General features: G+C 36.0%; 1 pseudogene; it reads right to left on the minus strand.

Moving 5' to 3' along the window:
* Positions 1 to 3211: 3211 nt before the first annotated feature.
* On the minus strand, positions 3212 to 15044 carry LOC112933790 (large ribosomal subunit protein eL8 pseudogene; annotated as a pseudogene).
* Between the last annotated feature and the right edge of the window lie 7263 nt (positions 15045 to 22307).

The raw sequence follows: 22307 nt of genomic DNA on the forward strand, positions 1-22307 counted from the left end.
ATAACTGCCTGACACACAAGTGGCTTTCCAAAGACCTGAGATGAGTAAATGAATACATGCAAGGCTCGATTAAAACCAACTGATGCCTTCAGCACAGTCCAACAACAGTGTCTCCTCAGCCAGGGCTCAAAATGAAGACCTTAAGAATCATATGTATAAATCAGCTGGTAAGTTAAATGCTAGCCAGACTCACCAGCTATGTTTACACTGGATATAAGGGGAAACTCTCAAGCCATGAAATAGAAACAAATGTGGAATCTGACAACAGCTTTAACCCAAACTTTTAGTCACTCATCATGACAAAGAAAATGTCTAATAATAACAGATTAAAGTAAAATATGGCAGATAAATATGATACCAAAAAAATGAACTGACATCAAGAGCAGCAGTGAGTGGGGAGAAACTCTAATGTTCTTCTTCCTTGGTGTACTTGCTTATTTTGCTTAACAATTAATCCAGGCTGAATGGATGGCAGAAAATGTAGGGCTAATTTTGGAGAAACCCTCCCTTAACAGTCTCCCTGTCTGATTTTCCCAAAACGCTTTAAGCCCCAGGCCACAGTTCTATTCCATGACTCTACTCTTCTTTCCTCATGTATCTTTTCCACTTTCCCCAATTCTATGACATCATGCCTGACAGAGCTTTCCTCTGGTAACACTCTGCACCCTCACCACCCAAGCCTCTGGCCACCTAGTCAACCAATGTTGTTGCATAATGTGCATAACACTAAGGAAAGCATGGGAATATAAAGGAAAGATAAAACAACTGCAGTGCCTTCATCCTGAAAATAGTTATTATCTAGCTTGATAGCCAATGCACATATGCATGAAAATATTCTAGGTCTCAATTTCATCATTATATCAACAGGAAAATGTAGTTTTTCCTAGCGCTCTCATTCTGTGACTGTAGGACTTAGAAAGTAATAAATCACCAAATCCAAATTGATAGAGTATTTGCAAAATGACACAGCAAAATTGGAGAGTTACTAAGTCATACAAAGTTATCCAAGAGTCATAGTTAAATGAATTAGATAGACTTCCAATATTCAGATAGTCTGAATGACATTGGATAAATAAGATCTTAGGAATGAGAAGCCCTCAAGAAGTCTCTCACTCCACCCCATTATTCAGATTTATTAAATCTTAACATTTTTTTCATACTTCTCACAAATCCCTATTGTTAAGAAATATTGTTAACAATAGTGATTTCTGTGATGTTGATCCTATTCTCCTTCCCCACTGGATAAATCAATTGAAAGAAGAATGGATAAATTAACTGAGATATACTATGGAATACTCTACAATAGTTACAAGAGATAAGTATGAACATAGACAAATTTTTAAAACAATGAATGGTTAGGTTGATTCCAGGTGTTCACCAACACAAGCATTGTTGCAATAAACATTTCTATACATATTTCCTTATACGTAAGTGCAAGAGTTTCTCAAAAGCCTATGTTAAGAAGTGAAACGTGTGGGTTTTGAAGGATATGTACATTTTCAGCATTATTAGAGATTGTAAAAATCTCTCTAAATAGATTTTTTAACCAATTAGTAACATATGACAGCTCTTGTTTTTGCCATCCTCGGGGATATTTGGTTAAAGAAAATTCAATTTTGACAATCTAATAGTTTTTAAGTTTAGTTCTTGAGAATGTTCTTAAGAACATTAGTTCTTAAGTTTATTGCTTCTTTCTATGAATTGCCTATTATATCCTTTGTGTATTTTTTTGGTTTTGTTATTTTTATGTTGATTTGCATGAATTATTTATATATCCTAGGTAATAACATCTTGCTAGCCATATGCATCTAAAATAATGGATAATAATAATAACTTTGTGAGGTGCATGTTTTCTTTAGAATTTGTTCATTTTGATACAATCAAATTTGGCATTTTTACATTTTGTAGTCTTATGTCTTCTCCAAAATATTCTCCCCTAAAGGATAAAAAATGAGTGGGAAATATCAGAAAGGGAGACAGAACATGAGAGACTCCTAACTCTGGGAAACGAACAAGGGGTAGTAGAAAGGGAGGTGGGTGGGGGTGGGGATGACTGGGTCATGGGCACTGAGGGGGCACTTGATGGGATGAGCACCGGGTGTTATGCTATATGTTGGCAAATTGAACTCCAATAAAAAAATAAAAAAATAAAATAAAATAAAACAAAATAATAAAATAAAATAAAATAAAATAAAATAAAATAAAATAAATCTCCCCTATATTTGCTTCTAAAAACCTTTAGAAAAAATTAGTTATCTTCCTTTGTATGATGTGATATATGAATCTAATATTTTTTCCTTTATAAACAATCAACTTTCATAACATTGTTTATTGTCACTGCTTTATAATTCTGCCTCTAATCTATTCTAAAAGTAAATTTTAGGCAAAAACGAGAGCTGTCAAATGTTACTAATTGGTTAAAAAAATCTATTTAGAGAGATTTTTACAATCTCTAATAATGCTGAAAATGTACATATCCTTCAAAATCCACACATTTCACTTCTTAACATAGGCTTTTGAGAAACTCTTGCACTTATGTATAAAGAAATATGTATAGAAATGTTTATTGCAACAATGCTTGTGTTGGTGAACACCTGGAATCAACCTAACCATTCATTGTTTTAAAAATTTGTCTATGTTCATACTTATTTCTTGTAACTATTGTAGAGTATTCCATAGTATGAGTATATCTCAGTTAATTTATCCATTCTTCTTTCAATTGATTTATCCAGTGGGGAAGGAGAATAGGATCAACATCACAGAAATCACTATTGTTAACAATATTTCTTAACAATAGGGATTTGTGAAAAGTATGAAAAGTTCTTTCCAGAACATTCCAGAATGCAGCACATCTAAAAATTAAAGTCTCTCTTTTAGAAATCTTGTTTTTAAAATACCCATTCTGAGACAGTAGTGGGCTGGAAAGAAGAAGAAGAAAAGAATATTAATGATGCTGGGGACTCTTTGGTATAACTCAGCTGCAGAGATCATCCCCAGCCGTAACTTGAGACTTAGGACCATTCTGGTACAACCAGAGTCTCAAAATCATGTCATGCATAGACTTCAAACTTCTTGTGAGTCTCTGAAATGTATCTCTATGTTCTCATCTTCAGCCTGAATTTATCTATGGCCCACAACCTGAGTCCATGACAGTCTCTAGATCAGTACTTCTCTGGGAGCAAAATAGGGAGCGACATTATTTAAGTTGTTTTTAACACATCATCATCTTCAGAATAACATGGTCCACTATAGGTGCATTGCCCTCAGGATGACAGCTCACCACAATGTTTCCCTGAGGGTAGTTGGCCGTGTTCTGAATCAAATGCTTTCTTCTTGGGAATACGGGGTCATCTATCAGGGAAAGAGAAATGACCCATACAAACTACTAAACAAACCATCTCCAGGAAGCATCTCTGAGGAAGCCAGTGGACAGGGTACATATGGACATTACTGAATTATCTCAGATAATAAAGGAGGGGCTGTTAATATAATCAGACGGGTCCTGCAGCTGTTCAAAACAAATTCTGACCCCAGGTAGTAAAGAGACACATATGAAAGCAGTAATTTCTGGGGTGTTTTTTTCTCACTTTAATACTCCCATAATTTAAAAAGAATTTAATGGATTTTCATTTTCAAGACCTGGAAAAACAAAAGTCCTCCTAAGCTAAGAGCAAATGCTTCCAGTGTTTGCCTAAAGCCATTCTTTTTATTGGGGCAGTTACAGCCCCTTGAGAAGAAGGGGTTTATAATGGAAAAAATGAGACAGCATCAAGCATAATGAAGCTCAGAATATAAATAATAAAAACACTGTTAATGCCTGACACTTTATGTTTCTAAAGAAAACGCCTGCTATTTATCTAAAATAAGACAGTTGTTGAGGAAGTGGATAAAGACCAGGCCAACTTGCCCACAATGGTTCATTCCCTTTAAAATATTCCACAAAAGACAAGCACATATTTAACAGGATTCTTTTATTTTACCTTTATTATTCTTCAGGGAAAATGATCCCTTGATGTGTGTTAGATTTCAGTTAATTTCAGTCTCCCATCTAATGCAGCAGAAACACTTTCAACAAAGTCCCCAGTGAGGGGAGGATCATGTTTTTTTAGCTAAACCATATAGCGTCTTAATGTATGAGAAAGAACAGGAGAAATCCCAGGGCCCATTTCTTCCTGCAGTACAGATTTTGTGTGTAGAATTCTTCCATCGGGGGTGTGTGATTTCTTGAAGCAACAGAACTTTTCTAAACAACTTATAGAAATATGAACTTAATTCATAACTTCATGGAGCTTGGTACCACAGACATGGCAATATATGTGATACTGTCCCCGTCCTCAAAGAACTCCTATTCCAGGAAGCAGAGTCAGACATTAAACATAATTGTAGGCAATTATTAAACATCTTATGTGTGCTTACCACTAGGCTCAGCTCTTTACATGCTTTATGTCCTATAACCTGTACATCAATCCCAGCAAGGCAGGGAGGGTTATTATTACCACTTTTTGAGTTGCTTCTAACAGTCTTCAAGGGATTAATGAGCCTCCACACAGGCACCGGACAGCTTGAAAATTCTGTGATTCTTTAATAATTATATTTTAGATTTTAAAACATGACAGGAGAAAATTATTATGAAGATGATATTCTTAGCATGCACTCATGACAGATTGTGGGAAGTTTTCAACTAGCTCACAGATAAACATCATAAGCAACATGTTGGTATTTTTTATATTATACTAAGTGTAAGTTATTTTGGAATATAATGTAAAGAAGTATTCTTTTGGCCTAAATGACATAAACTCAACTCAAAGTGAACTCACCTAAATAAATAAATTGAGGAAAGTATTCAAAGTTCAAAGGTCCTGGACTAGTAATCTCCAGGTACAGGTAAATGCATGTATTCACATATTACCAGCAATTGTTCTACTTTCCTCTGGGTCACCCTCTTGGTCAGGTAATTTTTCTCCTTGCGAGAGGATCTCCCTATAGTTTAGTAAGTCTGATGGAAAGAACTTTTCCTTTTTTTTTTTTTTTAATCTAACAGAAATCCCAGAATTAAATATCATTAACCTGATTTGGATATCATTGCAGTCAGAGGAATAGAATGCTCTTTAAAAAAGAAAAAAGAAAAGATTTTATTTATTTTTGAGAGAGAGAGAGCAGGAGAATGAGTTGTGGGAGGGGCACAGGGAGAAGCAGACTCCTCGCTGAGCAGGGAGCTCTATGCGGGACTCAATCCCAGGACCCTGGGATTATGATCTGATCCAAAGGCAGACACTTAACTGACAGAAGTCACCCAGGCACCTGGAGTAGAATGTTCTGATGGATAAATCAGGATCATATAGCCACCCATGGCTCCAAGTGGAGAAAGTAATCCAACCTAAACCACATGGACTGAGGATGGAAGAAAGGGATTCCTCAAAATAAATCAGAGAGTTGTTGCAAAAAAAAAAAAAAAAAAAAAAAAAAAGTGGCCAGATTCTGTACAAGGAAATACAATTGATGTCCTTCACAAAGAGGATAAAGTAGTAAAGAGCTAGACATGTTGAAGATTGGTGACCAGGTAGAGTGATATAGAAGAACTTTAATCCTCTTTTCCATAATTATTTGATGCTCCTGAAAAGAAATCTGGGTAAAACAAAACAAAAGAAACAAACAAACAAACAAAACGGTAGAAGAAAACCAGTATTATGAAATTAACAATACCAGTTAAATCACCTCATGCTCCTAGCTCCTCTCTGAGGCAGAGAAGTACTCATTGAATCCCTGAATGGAGGTAAAAGAATCCATCTCAATTTAGTGTTGAGGTAGAACAATTATTAATTGAGCAAAACACTTTTTTTTTTGAAAGACAACCTTTTATTACTTTTACGTACAGAAAATTCAACAGCATCCATGTAGCCCAGCTTGGTGGCTAGTTCTTGAGCCTTTGCTTTTTCTAGCTTGGCGATGGAAGCCACTGACTTGGGACCCAGGACATTGCCTCCCCAGTGGCGGTGGATCTCATCGTATCTGTCATTATAATTGGTCCTGATGGTTTCTACCAGCTTAGCCAGAGCTCTCTTGTCTTCCGAGTTAACCTGTGTGAAGGCAACAGTGGTGCAGGTCTTCCTGTGGAGCCGACGCCCCAGCCTGGCCTTCCCCTTGATAAGGCAGTAGGGAACCCCCATCTTACGACACAGGGCAGGCAGGAGGACAACCAGCTCAATGGGATTCACATCATGGGCTATCACTACCAGCTGAGTCTTCCTGTTTTCCACCAAGGTGGTGACAGTGTTAGCCCCAGCTCAAAGGACAGGTGGCCTCTTAGTGGGGACATCCCCTTTGCCCGCAGCTTTCTTCTCCTCCAGGGCCAGCAGCTTCTGCTTCTTCTCTTGCCTTGTCTCTGGTCTGTACTTGTGGGCCAGCTTAAGCAGTTGCATAACTGTTTGGTGGTCCAAGGCCTGGGTAGACTGGTTAATGGCAGGAGGCACTTTGAGACGTTTATACAGGATGACCCTCTGCCACTGCAGCCGGATGTAGCTTGGCCACTTGACAAAGTGGTGAGGTCCCTCTTGGGCTGGATGTCCAGTCGGATGCCAAAGTTCTTAGGCCTTTTCTCGAACAGGGGATTGACCACCTTCTTGGCCTCCTGCTTCTTCACCATGGCAGGGGCCAGGGCCACATTCTTCCTCTTCACCTTCTCTGTAGCAAAACACTTTTCCTACAGTTTCTTAATTCCAAAAAAGGACAAAGGTACTCACTCTTAAAATTGAAGAAGAAAAAAGTTAGAGTAAGGTGTTGATTTTAAAAGATTCTATTTTTCTTACAGGAAAAATCTCTTAGCTTATCCTCCCATGTATCTCTTGAAATTCTCTACCTTAGAAATTGCTGGGTAAGATACTAATCAGAGGGCTTTGAATTCTCCAAAGAAAAGTCTCTAAATATGAAAATCAGTGTTAAAATTATTAGAACTTGGAAAGATAAAACTACTTAGGTATCATACACCACAACAAATAGTCTTTCAGTCACATTTAACAGATTAAACTCACTGATTAAGATCAACAACCCATCATCTCATCAAATTAAAATATATTCTAGTTTACACACTCAGTTTTGTATACACTCTGAACATCAGAGCATAAATAATGTACATGCCAAATGTTGACTTTAGAGCTTGTATAGGCAGAACGAGTTTTTCCTCAAAAACAGACATACAACTAAGGAGATATGTTTTAAAATCTTATATGAAATGATCTTAAGCTTCTGCCAAGAATTCCAGTAGAAATATAGATTTCTTTTGCAGTCTATCTTAAAACAGGAGATAGCTGAATAAACATTTTCTAAAGACTTGTTTTCTGTAAAATTTTATTCATAAGCTACCTTCTGAATCATAAATTCTACAAACTTGTTGGACTCTTCGCCTTTCACTCTGATCAAGTATAAATATCAATCCCACTGAAGATGGCCTCAGGAGAGCAATTGTATTCACAGGAACATTTGAAATGTTCAAATAATGGACATTTAATACTATTAGTTTGTATAATTCTTCAGAGCCAAGGTTGGCACATTAATTTATCCTCCTCAACTTTTCTTACTGATATATAACTCCCTTATCCTTTAAACATGCTTACCACACAAAACATTGGCAGGATCTGAACTCTGCGTCAGATGAAAACAGAACAAATTATTTGCACATAGGTCCAATTCACATAAGATCCATATGTGTGTCCTACTTTATGTTCATCAATTTCACTTTCAACTCCAGAAACTCAAGGATGTCAGACTTTCAGTTCCTAGATTTGGCCTTTTATGGAAACAAAAGCTACTCCTCCTTTGTACATCTTGAAATAATATTCTTTGGTAAGAGCCTGGAAAGATATTATGTGTACATTTGAGGGTGTTATCCACATCCACATATATGGAAATTTTTATATGTATATATATGCATATATATATGAAAAACATGATAATTCTGTGTGTGTGTGTGTGTGTGTGTGTGTGGCATTTAGATCTAACACCACTCACATAAAAAGTTTACAGTAGAAAAATATTTGTAATTCAACTTCTCCAAAGGAGACCAGTATAAGATTATTCATGATGAGAACTCATTCAAAATTCTTTAAATGTCAAAATAATGGATATTTTACTACTTTCATCTAGCCTGCTTTCCCAAGATGTTGAGTAAATTGGATGTTTCCACTAGATAGTTTCTCTAGATATTAAGTCTAAATATAGGTTTTCTCTCATTTCCTCTCCCTCAACTTTTTAGATTTATGCCCATCATATTTTTTTAAGATTTTCTTTATTTGAAAGAGAGTACACACATAAGCAGGGGGGAGAGGTGGGGAGAGAGGCAGGGGAATCCCAGGATTCTGGTGTTAACAACCTGCAGCCACCTAGGAGCCTTTGACCAACACATTCTTGGTCTCCCATGAACAATCACACTCTAGCCAACAGTTATTTTGTGTCTCACTCAATTAGACTTAGCTACTACATGGCCACATTCTACCAAAGATAAGTTCTTTTCACACTGAAGTCAAAAGAATTCTGGGCAGGCAACAGGGAAAAGCATAGGGACAGGAGGGCCTTTCATCTCTCTTTAGAAGATAATAGCTCCAGGCCTCTTGTTGCTTAGTTCTTCTCTGAAATTCCTGGATTGTTTTCCACTTAAAGGCCAAGCTACTGCTCCCTTAGCTAATGTCAAATACAAGACCACCACAGCTGCCAAAAAACAAACCAGAGAATCATAAACTAGCCAACACTGAATTCTCAACAGTATCCATTAGCTTGCTGATTCACATGTTACTTATTCCCACTTTAAAATACAAAAAGTTAGGCAATGGGAAACCACAGCACATTTAACCTGAAGCTTTGAAATGTGCACGGATGACAGCAATACATGAAGTCAACACAGGAAATATAAGTTTAGAGCTATGGCAAGCTTGGAGAGTTTCTGGAACCACAGATCTTACTTTGATGTTCATAGCTATTTCAATCAGCAAAAGTAGCAGTTGTAGAGGAGAGAAAGCAATCAAACAACTTCGGCTAGCATTTCTCTAGAGGACTTTTCTTTCCTTTGAGGAATTCTTTTCGATTTATTAAGTTATCTATCTCCTTTGTAGCAAAGTGTTTTAGAATGTAAGAATTTACCAAAGTGACAAGTAACCTACTGGGAATTAAACCAAAATGCAAACTTAGCTGTTGTCTTTAAAACCACATGTCTTTAAATCCCTTGGTTGTTAACTTTTATCCCAAAGAAAAGAGGCCTTAACTTTCATTGACTTTCGCTAGGTAATAACTGGACTATTTTGAGTTATATTTCCCTTTACCTTGACAACTTAATTGACCTGTTAGAAGTGTAATTTACTATATAAAAATGCTCCAAGAGCATTAAACAAATTTTATATAAAAATCAAAAGAGTATATATATTTTAAAAGGGCAGTATGGAATAAAAATTAGATTAAAATGGTTTTAAGAAGCCCAAGTGCAAAATTATGATGCTACAATTTCTATTCAGAAACATTATTCCAAAGCCTTAACACAACTGTCTACCTCAGATGTATCATGGCCATCCACACAGCGACTTTCTTTGGAATTAAACTTTGGAATTACTTGTTTACACAAGAAAACTCATCTCAGATGTAGCATCTGTTTCTCACTAAGGCTTAGCTTTCACCTAATTCTCCAAATGGGTTGACTGAGGTTCAAGAATGTGAGGTGACTCACTCAAGATCATACAGTGAATCCAGGGCAAGCTGCCTCTCTCCCTTGAGTAGTAGATGTATATCTTGGTACAAAACTCAATTGATGCTGTTCTCGGGCCTGTGACACATACTGACATCCACTTGAAAACCTTAGTTCATTGAGTAAATCACCTGACGTCTTTACATTTTTAAGTGTATCAGAAAGAAGGAGAAAACACCATGGAATCTGAATACATTCACCAGGTCTCCTTTATTAAATTATGTGTCTTGACTCCAGAAGCAGCCTAACCTAAAATATTTGAGTATGAAACCCACAGGTAATATTATCTATCTTGTATAATGCAGCAAGAATGCAGTAAAGGGAAAAGAATATATGTAGAGTATATTAAAAGGTAAAAAAAAATCAACAAAAATCTGTTTACATGACCCTATATATTTATTTCATATGAAACATTTTACTGACTTTATATACTATGAGCAACTACTTTCATATACTAATTCTTGCTTGGATAATTTATTGTTTTACATCACTCACTGCAAGGAAGCCAAATAATACTTAAGGTTAAAATAAATCCAAAATGATTATATTTCAAAGAAATTAACTGTGCTATAAGTATAAATCTATATATACTCAGCCAAACTGAGTTACCACTGTGTGAACTTATATATTTTCCTATCAATAAGCCTATATATTTCAACATGTTTTCATTTTAATCATGATCTTCAGTTAAATGTGTGTGTACATATACACAGATATGGAATTGTTTCAATTCTCTTCTAAATTACAGTGAACAGAATTATTCAAATTTTTATCAGCATTTTCCAAAGAGTAATATTTATTTGATCCATTACTATAAGAACAGCTTTGAATCAAGCAACATATCCACAGAGGTCACTTTCAGACTTATTTTTCTACAGGTCAAAGTTCTAAGTTCAGATGTTTCTACATACTGTAATTACCTATGATTGACTCAGTGATTCCTAAGTCTGGCACTATAACTAAAATGTTCTTTTCTATTACTTCCAATAGGTATCATATAATTCTTCTGACACTCCCACCAAAGAGTTGCTCAAATTCCCTCTACTTCATTTTAAATAAAAAAATAAATGGGTTACGTCAGATGTTAACATTAGAGAAGCATGATATAGGGTGAAGAATATATGAAAATTCTTTATATCTTTGCAATTCTTCTGTAAGCAAAATTTTCCATTAAAAAGTTTAATCTTAAAAAATATGCTTTATGTCATTTTAAAGTGGAATGAAGTGACGGTGAATATTAAAATAAATAATCAGGATCTGAAGGCAAAAAAAAAGACAGGGAATTCTTTGGAGTAACCCCATGGTTCTTTCATGAATTTGATTAACCCTTAACTATTTTTCTTTGGCTTCTTTTAATTTTCTGAAATGTTGTTGATTAGAACAGTCAAAATATCTGTAGTCATACCAAAAGTGTGCCCAAGTCTTTCCATAAAGATGACTTGTCATGAATGTTCTTCAATCACCTCACAGTAATTTTGATAAATTATTCAGCAAACATGTATGGAACACTCACTGTATCCCAGATATCAAATTGGGCACTAGAGCCATGAAGTTGTAAGGTGTGGTCTCTATGCCTGGAGAGCTAACACTGCAGTGGGTGGAAATATAGACAACACATAATGAGAAGCTCTAATTCAGCAATACTGTAACTCCAGTTGAGCTTTCAGGAAAGCTCCACAAAACAGTTTTTCTTTCAACCTAATGGTCATAAAGCTTATATTTGACAGCACTGTGTAGTTTACAAAATGGCCTCATATAATTCTTCTCTTCCCAGCCTCATCATAAGCATGAATGCTAGATAGACTGCTTTTTCATTCATTCCCATGTTACCGATGAAAGTTACACCCAGCCACACCCGAGGCTCAGAGTTTCATTCATGTCCTATGAACTCTTGATTTGTCCTTGTCACACCTTCCTGGGTAGAGATTTTGCCAGACTCTCTCTATAAAGATTCCATTCTTTGTTGATATTAAAGTGAATGCCCAATTTATTCTTCTTTGGCTTTTCTTCTCTTATCACCTATTTCTCAAAACAAGGTAAATAATTACAGTTATTCTAGTTTCAAATCAAATCTCCTTTCCCAGGATAGGAAGTTCGCTTTTGAAAAAAAGTGATTTTTCTTAGACTCAAAAGTCCTATAAGTACATTAGACATATTTTGGAAGAGAATTTAATCTTCTCAAGTCATTCATTACTTTCTGGTGTACTAAAGAGGCTGACACATGAAAAATATTCTTCAGTATTGTGCTTCACACAACATATTAGTTTGCCGCTTTTATGTGCCAGGTATTATGCTGAGCCTTAGGGATGGAAAGATAAATTAAAAATAGGATCTTCCCTAAAGGAGGCCCTGATCTAATAGAGGTAGGAAGATGGATGATTAGAACACATATGAGAATTACTATTATATACGTATGCCCAGAACCTTAAGAGGACTTGTAAGGAGTTCCTAATGCAAAGGATTGGAGGGAAGCATTTTAAGCTGACTTAGAAGCAAAGGTTTGGAATTAGTAATGTAGCTGCTCAAGGAACTGGTAGTAATTTAAAAAGGCTAGACCCAGGGATGCCTGGGTGGCTCAGTGGTTGAGTGTCTGCCTTTGGCTCAGGCATGATCCTGGATTCCTGTGATCGAGTCTAGCATTGGGCTCCTTGCATGGAGCCTGGTTCTCCTCCCTCTGCCTGTATCTCTGCCTTTCTTTCTGTGTCTATCATGAATAAATCTTAAAAAAAAAAAAAAGGCTAGATACAGACAGAGTTGAGGGAATGGAGAGATCCCATTACAGAGAAGTAGCTTTGTGTATCAGGCTAAGGATCACAGACATTATTCTGAAAATGAGGAGCCACAGGAGGATTTGAAACAAGAAAGATGTGATCAGAGATAATATGAAAGATATAAAGATCATTCTAGCTGCTGTGTAGAGAGCAGACAGGAGCAGAATGAACATTGGAATCCAAAATAAGTGAGAAGAACAGAATAACAGCCAGGAACGCACTGATGAGAATGAACCTGTTTGACCAGGTAATGATAGCTAGTCTTTTTTTTTTAAGATTTTATTTATTTATTCATGAGAGACACAGAGAGAGAGGCAGAGACATAGGCAGAGGGAGAAGCTCCCCTGTGGGGAGCCTGATGCGGGACTCCATCCCAGGATCATGACCTGAGACAAAGGCAGACACTCAACCACTGAGTCATCCAGGTGTCCTGATAGCTAGTCTTGAGAGAAGGAGAAGAGTCCAGAGCTACCAAGGAGGCCAATATCATTCAGGAGATAATTGGGTGTGAGTGGAATAGAGATGGATAAAGAAAAGAGGATCCGGGTCGCCTGGGTTGCCAGCTTAGGTAAATTGAGGGAACCTATCCACAGAGGAGAGTAAAAAGGAGGTTGCCAGAAGGTCAGACTCACTTTTGGGAGTGGGAGGGGGAATCAGGACAGCAGAGGAGGTGTTTAGTTCAGGACACGTTGAGGTAGATACCTGCTTATCTGCTGTGGGTCTACACTAATGCTTGCTTGGGTTTCTGAAAACTGTCAAGGGTTGAGGAGTCAAGGGCTGACGTTTCAGAGGGGGAGGCCAGAGTCTAAATCATGGATTTATCTCTGATTATCAAAGCCCCAGCTTTCCCATCTGTTATTACCTATCACATATGCCTGTTACAAGGATAAAGCCACAAGTAAAATAAAAAGCCTGGTATTTAGCATAGAAAAGGAACATAACAATTGTACATTCTCATGATTTTTCAAAAATGCTCAGAGCAAACCTAATGCATTTATAAGGGCTTTTCTTCTGAGAGAGAAGAGTAAGTACCTCTCCTCTCAATTATTTGATCATTTTGTATATTCATACTGTTATTCCTCAAGATGTTTTAAAAAGCAGATTTTACTGCTTTCTGGCTTGATGTATGTTAAAATTACTTCTGAAATTTAATATATAATGAAAAACTTTAATTCAATTTAAGCAGATGAAATCCTCTCACTTTATAAAAAGTTGATATTCTGTGCTATTACAAACTGTCTGAGTCTCACTACTTGTATATACTAGAGATTAAGGTGACTGAAAGAAATGTGGAGGTATTTAATTGCCTAATTGTAAGTTCTGGTTGGTAATTTCCCTTTTTTAAAAAGACAGAGATGATAGTTCAAAAATTTCAGCTGGATTTAATAAGCTCACACTCTAAAATATAACAGAGTAGAACACCCTCCCATCTTACTTGAGAGCTCATCCTCAAGAATTCCCTTTAGTCATTCTTCCTACGAAAGGTCATTGGAAGGAAACTGGAAGATCTAGTGGCCTTTTTTTTTTTTTCCTACCAACTTTCTGTGCTACAATTTTAAAAGTCTGGATGTAGCACAATCAGAACTCCTCAACTACAGAACATAAATTTTTAGTACTTGTTGTTCTGGAATCCAACAGAAGAAATATTTGGCTTTTGCTTGGCCCCATCCCATTAGCATTAATAGGTTGTTTTCATTGGAGTTGTCTTCAAAAAAGATATGGATATGAGAAATGATATATTTAAACACCAGTTTTCAAGCTAAGGTCGTGAAATGCAGCTTTTAAAAATGAAATAGAATTAACTGGACTATAGTACAGCAGACTAGAAAATATCAGGCCGCACCCATGAAAGTAAAGTAGATACTTTTGGGGGAGACCTTTTATTCATACACTGTATGACATATTGACATATACGCAGACATATACAGAGACACACATAGCAATACAGATACACCTGCATGTGTTTACCGGGTCGCAATATATGTTCATTAGAGTTAAACATTTGAAAACATATACCATAAGACAAGCAAATTAGAAAAGATATAATACCGCTCCCCAAGTTCTTTTTCTTGCATAGTTATACCCATCTTGCATTTGAAATCGGTCTCAAAATTCATTTTTAAAATAGAAACATCTTCTGCTGAAATATGTTAAACACTGGACATTAATGATGCTGACAATGATAACAGTAACCCCACTCTGTTCATATTATACTCTGCAAAAGGATTTCCAATCAATTACTTAATGTATTCCCTTTCTTTTCAGCAATATTGCCAAACCAACAGGAGAAGCAGTAGCAGCTGTTTGAAGCGAAGCACAGAGTGACTTGCCGCAGGTAACTCAGTAGCAAAACTACCTGCTTAAACCTGGTCATTTAAATCACAGTCTTCTTTGGATTGTGCAGCTTCGTGCAGCACAGCTGCAATTAGTTTGCCACTGTTTATTTCATGGGTCTTTGTCATTTGTTTTGTGTTTAAAGCGCTGTCCACAAAAGAGTCCAAAATATTTGGGGAAAGGCAAGGAGGAGGAACATGCAGAGATGACTTCATGATTTAGGAGTTTGTAAGCTGTCAATTGTATTTTCACCCAAGAATGAGCCTTTAACTGCAACTCGCTAGCAGCCAATCTGCTTTGTAGATGTCTTTTCCTTCCAAAGATGATTCCAGGGCCCACGATGCAATACACCACCCAATTAATATTGCTTAATTGAAATGACAATTGCAACTTGCCAGGCCACTTTTAATAGGAGAATTCATGGGGGCACCTGGGTGGCTCAGTGGTCAAGCATTTGCCTTTGGCTCAGGCCTTGATTTTGGGGTCCTGGGATCAAGTCCTGCATTGGGCTTCCTGCATGGAGCCTGCTTCTCCCTCTATGTCTCTGCTTCTCTCTCTCTGTGTCTCTCATGAATAAATAAATAAATTTATTTTAAAAATATGGTAATTCATGATTATAGGAGATGGATTACAATTTAAAAGACAGAGATATGAGATGGGGTGAAAGGAGAAGTGAGGAGTCTCTGGAGAAAGCACCCAGTATACCACATAAAATGAGCTGGAGAGCTTCTCCTGCTTTGGCAGGCTCTGGAACAGAGACCAGGAACTATCTGACCTACACGTCTAAAACTCCCTGGGTAGAATGCTTTTTTTGATAAGAGATTTGAAAACTACTTATCTGACTACTTGAATAGGTATTCAAGTAGGTAATTTGTATTTGTTACATTATAGTATTATATTTGTCTAGAAAATTGCCTGTTTTAGTAAAATTTTCTGTAGAGTTTCCATAGAATTTAGTGATTTGTCGATTTTCTTTAGTCTCCAATTTTCCTTGTTTCATTCCTAACAATGTTTCGAATTTGGGGTTTTTTTTTTTCTTTATTTCTTCATCATTTTGTAGAGCAAATATATTTTTAACAATATACCTAAAGAATGACCTCTTAATTATTCTACCATTTTGGTGCTCTATAGCTCACTAAAATATGCATATTATTTCATTTTGATGTATTTGGGTTAACTCTATCAGATCTATCTTAGCTCTTAAATTCAAGAATAGCTATTAAATTTTGAAATGTTTTCTTAACATATGTTTTTGGGGCTACAAATTAATCTGTAAGCACTCTTTCTTGCATCCTACAGATTTTGAAACTGTTGTTCCCTTCTAAATATCCATTGCAAGATGAACTATATATAAATTGCATTTATTGGAGATATATTTACATGTATATATATTATTGGTTTGGCTATTCATTCCATTTTATATAACATTAATAAAAACATGGTATGTATAAATTTTTTATTTGTGCTTACTGAGCCCATTTTGCAGCCCACAAAGGGTCAATTTTTGTAGTTTCCATATGTGTTTGAAATAATGTAAATTCTCTAATTTGAAAGTTCAGATTTCTATAAATATCCATTAAAATTAGCTAATTTTAGTTCAAAATCGGTATCTTTACTCACTCTTTTCCTCTCTCACAAAGTGTATATTTAATATTCTACTATCACTGAGAATCTAAAAATTTCTCCTTGTAATACTGTTAGCTTGAACTTGATAGTTATGTTTTCAGGCACATATACCTTGAGAATTATTATGCATTGCTTGTGAATGCTGTCTTTTACCATCATGATACAGTCTGCCTTACCCCCGGGGAAGATTTTTTCCCATAAAGCCTATTATCTATATCAGAAATATTGCTGCATCAGATTTTTTAGTAGTATTTTCTCAGTAAATTTCTCCTCTACCCCACCATTGCATTCTTTCATTATGTTTTAAGCATGTTTCCTGTATGTAGCAATGCCTGGAGTTTTATGCACTTCTTTTTTAAAAAATATTTTAAAACTTTAACAGAAAGTTTGGAATTACAGCCAAAGAACAATTTTTCTGAATGAGAGTAAGCTGGAAACATCATGGTCCATAACCTTGGAATACTTTAACGTGCAATTCCTACAAACAGAGCATTTGCCTACATAAACACAATACGACCTTCAAAATCAGGGAATTATGAGCACTGGTACATTGCTATGATCTAATCCATAGATCCTATTAATGGTGCCACTTATTTTATTTAGCAACGTCTTTTTTTTTCTCTTTTATTTTCCATTTTTTAAAAATTTTATTTATTCATGAGAGACAGAGAGAGAGAAAGAGAGAGAGAGAGAGGCAGAGACACAGGCAGAGGGAGAAGCAGGCTCTATGCAGGGAGCCCGATGTGGGACTCGATCCCAGGTCTCCAGGATCACGCCCTGGGCTGAAGGCGGCGCTAAACTGCTGAGCCACCGGGGCTGCCCTTTTTTTCTCTTTTATTTGAAATACTTACTTGACTCTCCTTGATATTACTTTCAAAAATTAAAACTAATTATTTCATAGGATGTCCCAAAATTTAGGTTTGTCTGATATTTCCAGGTTATGCATTTTGGGCAGTAATATTACAGAAGTGATTCAGTGTTCTCCTTATTACATCCTACTAGATGGTAGATTGGTTTTATTTGTCCCATGAGAGATGTCCCCCAGGCATCCACCCTAAATCTCTTATTCTTTGTAATAAACAAATCTGTGAAACTAAGTCAGTATTGCACTCCTCATCAAATTTTCACCCACTAGTCTTAGCATCTGTTGATATTTTGTAACTGAATTATCAATATGTTGGTTGCCAAATGATGATTCTTAATTCCATCATTCCACCTACATTTATTAGTTGACATTCTATTATAACAAAGAGCTTTCTCTTCTCTCCATTTATTCATGCATCTGTTTATTAATATGTATATAGACAAATGGCTTCCTATTTTATTTAATCGATTATAATCCATTACTAACATTACTTTGATGGTCAAATCCTTCCCAGAGTTGGCTAATGCAGGTCTCTTCACTCTCCTTCTGTCTATATCCCCTTCTGAGCATTTCTTCACTTTTTGACATAAGATTTTCCGTGCTCATCTTGTACCATGCTTACCTCAGTCTTGAAACCAAGCATTTCTCCAAGATGCCTTAGTTCATTACAGATGAGAATGATATTTAGAAACGAAGAACTAGATATGTACATGACTGTTAGTATTTCACATGCAAGCCCCCCAGTAGACATAACTGAGGAATATGTTTAAGAATACCCATCTATATTTGTAACTGTTTTTCCATCCCTCTGTATATAACCCATCAAATCTCCAGCCCAACACCATAGGATTAATTCCACCTTTTTCTCCTTTCCATATTTGTAAATCCCTACTCCTTGAGTGGGATATCTGACTTTCATTGTACTAGTCTGATGGGCTACCGTAACACAGGCTGGGTGGCTTAAACAAAAGAAATTTCTTATAGTTCTGATAGGCTGGAAGTTCAAAATCAAGGTAAAGGCCAATTTAGCTCCTGCTGAGAGCCCTTTTCCTGGCTTCTGGTAATTACTACATTGCAACAGAGAATTAATAAACCTCTCTAATACACTTAACACAGAATTCATTTCAAAGCAATTTCCATCTCCTCAGCTCTAATACACTTGTGCCTTCTGGATGGAGTTGCCTCCCAGTTTCTGACAAGCTGTCTAGATGAATTTCTTCAAATCCCTTCCACTCCACAAATATATCTTTAGTAATATTTTATCCTCACTTATTGTCTTTCTCTCCTTCTACCTGAGAACAAAATGTCTCTTCAATGCCAAATCTTACACTTAAGGCTTAATTCTCTTTTCTCTTTCTGTCTCCTCTGGATATTTTTCCCAGAAAGAAAAATCTCTCTATTTTCATGATGTATTTTTAACACAATCTCATCATTCATGTGTACTCATGCTTTTCTCTCTCCTCCTGGCTCATTCTAAAAATACTGGAATGCCTAAAAATTCTAAGCTCATGTCTGCTCCCCTTTCAAGCTATGATCAACTCTCTCCTTAGTTTTATTTTTACCCTTCAACTTTTCCAAATACACTATATTTGTAATACTTATAATCTGTAATACTAAACCATTGTTAATCCCTTAAAATCTGGCTTCAGCCTTCATTACTCTGTGAAACTGCTCTTGCAAAGATCACTGAAGTACAGGTAAACTGTGAAAATCTAAATGGTTTGTTTAGTTTCCATCTTTCTCAGCCTCTCAGTGGCATCAGGTATTGTTGACCAATTACTTTAGGGAGACAGGTTCTTCTTCTATCCATGCGATCACTCCTTCTGTCTCTATCTGGCTCCTTCCATTCCCTAAATCTAGATTGTGCACAAAGATGTGTACAGCTTTTGCTCTTCTCCCTGTCACTCAAATCAAAACAAAACAAAAATACCAACAATGGCTCCCATCACAACCAAAACAAAATCCAATGCTTAACTTTACAAAACTCTCTCCATCAGCTGTGCCTATCTTACCTTTTCAATATTACTGAAAGCTAGCGAAAGCAAACTGCTTTCCAATTCCTAAACAAAGTTCAATTCCTGAACTTTTATTCTCTAAGCTGGGTTTTCACTCCATAAACCTTAGAAACAGCTTCTCATTTCTGTCATGTGCATAAAAAGTTTTTCATCACTATAAATGTAAGTCCTGTGTGTCTTTCAATAATAATAATGTAGTGACTTCTATCAACACAACATATTAGGTATTTCCTGAACGCTGTATTTATTCATTTAATCTCCAAAACAACCTCATGGCCCAGCTCAAATTCTACTTCCCCAATAAAATTCTTCACATAGATACCATATACTTTCCTTCTCCATTCTGAAGTCTCAGATACTTTAAGTGCTATATCTTTTATAGTTCTAGATGCTTTGTCTCATAGTTATGTGCCTTTATCTTACATATATTCAGCAATAAGGTGTTGAGGTCAGGAGTCTTGCTAACCCCTCATTGCACAATTAAATGATATCTTTCTTACCAAAGCTCTGAAATCACCCGTTAAAGGAAACTTCTTGATTCTAAAACTCTGTCTGGGGATCTCTGAGTGGTTCAGTGGTTTCACACCTGCCTTTGGCCCAGGGCGCGATCCTGGAGTCCCGGGATTGAGTCCCGCATCGGGCCCCCGGCATGGAGCCTGCTTCTCCCTCTGCCTGTGTCTTTGCCTCTCTCTCTCTATGTCTATCATAAATAAATAAAAATAAATCTTTAAAAAATAAAAAAAATAAAACTCTGTATTAGGTGTTGCTTATTGTGCCATCGCAGTTCTTTGCATATCTTTATCTTTGCGCAATCTTATCACAATTTCCTATCTACCTATATGTTTTCTCTTGCAAGAATAAGCAAAGTCTTTTTCCTTTTCTTATTTATAGCATTTGTCATAATCTACTACAGAGTAAGTACTCCATAAATGTTTGTGGGATGAATAAATAATTATCCCAGTCATGACCATCTGATGTCCAAGTCACAGGAGATTGCAACCTATAAACTGAAAGAAAATGACTGTTGGGAAAAAAAAATACACTATGTTACTAAAGAAGAAAGAGAAAATGAGGGTTTGTTTTTTTTTTTTTTTTTTTTTTAGCACAGAACATAGTTCAAGATCATCAATTCTGAGCCTAAATCTGTGTGAACAAGTTAAATATAACAGGGAGCCCTATGTCCCCATACAAAAAAATAAATTCAAGATGGATCCTAAGTCCAAACAGAACTAAAACTATAAAGCTTTTAGAAAGAAACATAACTTATCTTGTGAGCTGGGGCGTGGTCTACAAGTTTCTTAGGCCACAGGAAACAACAACCATTAAAAATACATATATACAGGGATGCCTCATTGGCTCAGTCAGTTAAGCATTCAACTCTTCATCTCAGCTCAGGTCTTGATCTCAGGACCATGAACTCAAGCCCTGCACTAGGTTCCATGCTGAGCATGGAGCTTATTTAAAAAAATAAAAACTAAATTTGAATTAAAAAAAAGATTTTATTTATTTATTTGAGAGAGAGAGAGAGCAAGAGAGAGAGCACAAGCAGGATGAGGGGCAGAGGGAGAAGCAAACATTCTGCTGAGCAGGGAGCAAGATATAGCACTCATTCCCAAAACCCTGGGATCATGACTTGAGCCAATGGCAGTTGCTTAACCAACTGAGCCACCCAGGTACCCCTAAATTTGACTTTATATTTTAAAATGACTACTTATTAACACATATTGTTAGGAAATAAATACGTGAGCCACAAATTAGGAGAAAATATCTGACAAAGTACTGATATATAGTATCAGTAAATAATTCTTTCAGCTCAAAAATAGACAGACAACCAAAATATGGCTGAGCCCATGAAAAACTGCTCAACATTGTTAGTTACTAAGAATAAGTCAGTTAAAATAAAAATACCACTACACACTTACCAGGGTGATTAAAATTAGAAGACCTACCACCACCAGGTGTTGTCATAAAAGCATCTGGACTTCTCATATATCCTTTGGAGGTATTTGGAAACAGTACAACTATTCTGGAATAGGTATGTCAGTTCCACTTAAAACTAAAAATATATGTACTCAACGACCCAGCAATTCCATTCTTAGGTATATATCTAAAGGAAATGAAAACATAAGTTCATCAAAAAATTAAAATATAGAAGCTTTATTGATAATGGCCAAAAAACAGAAAAAGCCTTGTGTCTACCAAACAAAAACAGATGAACAAACTGTGGCATGTTCAGCTTTCTGAGAAGTTAGTAAAAAAAAATACAGATTAAACTAAAATACATCCTGCTAATAGAGAAAAAAAAAGCTATACATAAAAGACAACATTCTGTTTGATTCCATTTACATGGAAATTATAGAATGACAAACTTAGAATGGCAGAAAGAATGTCAGTGGTTGCCTCTAAGAAGGTGGGAGTGAAGATTGACTAGAAAGTGCCATGAGGAAGCTTTCTGGCTGATGATAACATTCTGTGTCTGGAAATGGATTTGGATTATGTATGCACATGCATTTGTAAAAACTCAGCAAACATATTGTATTTCACTGTATTTAAATTATGTATCGGAAGTAAAAACTAGTGAAGTCTGATATAATAAATATCAGAATCTAAGAATGCTAGAATATTTAGGAGGAAATAAACGTGCAATTTACTTTGAAATGCATCCAAAATAAGTTAGATGAAAAGGTGCAGAGGTGGATACATTTGTGTTTACAAAAGTAAAAAGTTAATAGCAGACTATGTCGTTAGTACATAAGTGCTCAATGTAAAAGTCTTTCCATTTCTGTTGGTCAAATAAAACGGGCAACCAAAGTACTATGTTGTAGGGAGATTCCTTTTCATTATATAACTTTAAGGACTGTTTGAAATGTTAGGTAAAAAAGGAAAATCTAAAAATCAAGATAAAGCACTGTCATGTGTATATAACTATTTTATCTACGAAGTTGAATTAATAGTTCCAAGCATTATATTCA

This window comes from Vulpes vulpes, chromosome 4 (assembly GCF_048418805.1).
Source record: "Vulpes vulpes isolate BD-2025 chromosome 4, VulVul3, whole genome shotgun sequence".
NCBI lineage: Eukaryota > Metazoa > Chordata > Mammalia > Carnivora > Canidae > Vulpes > Vulpes vulpes.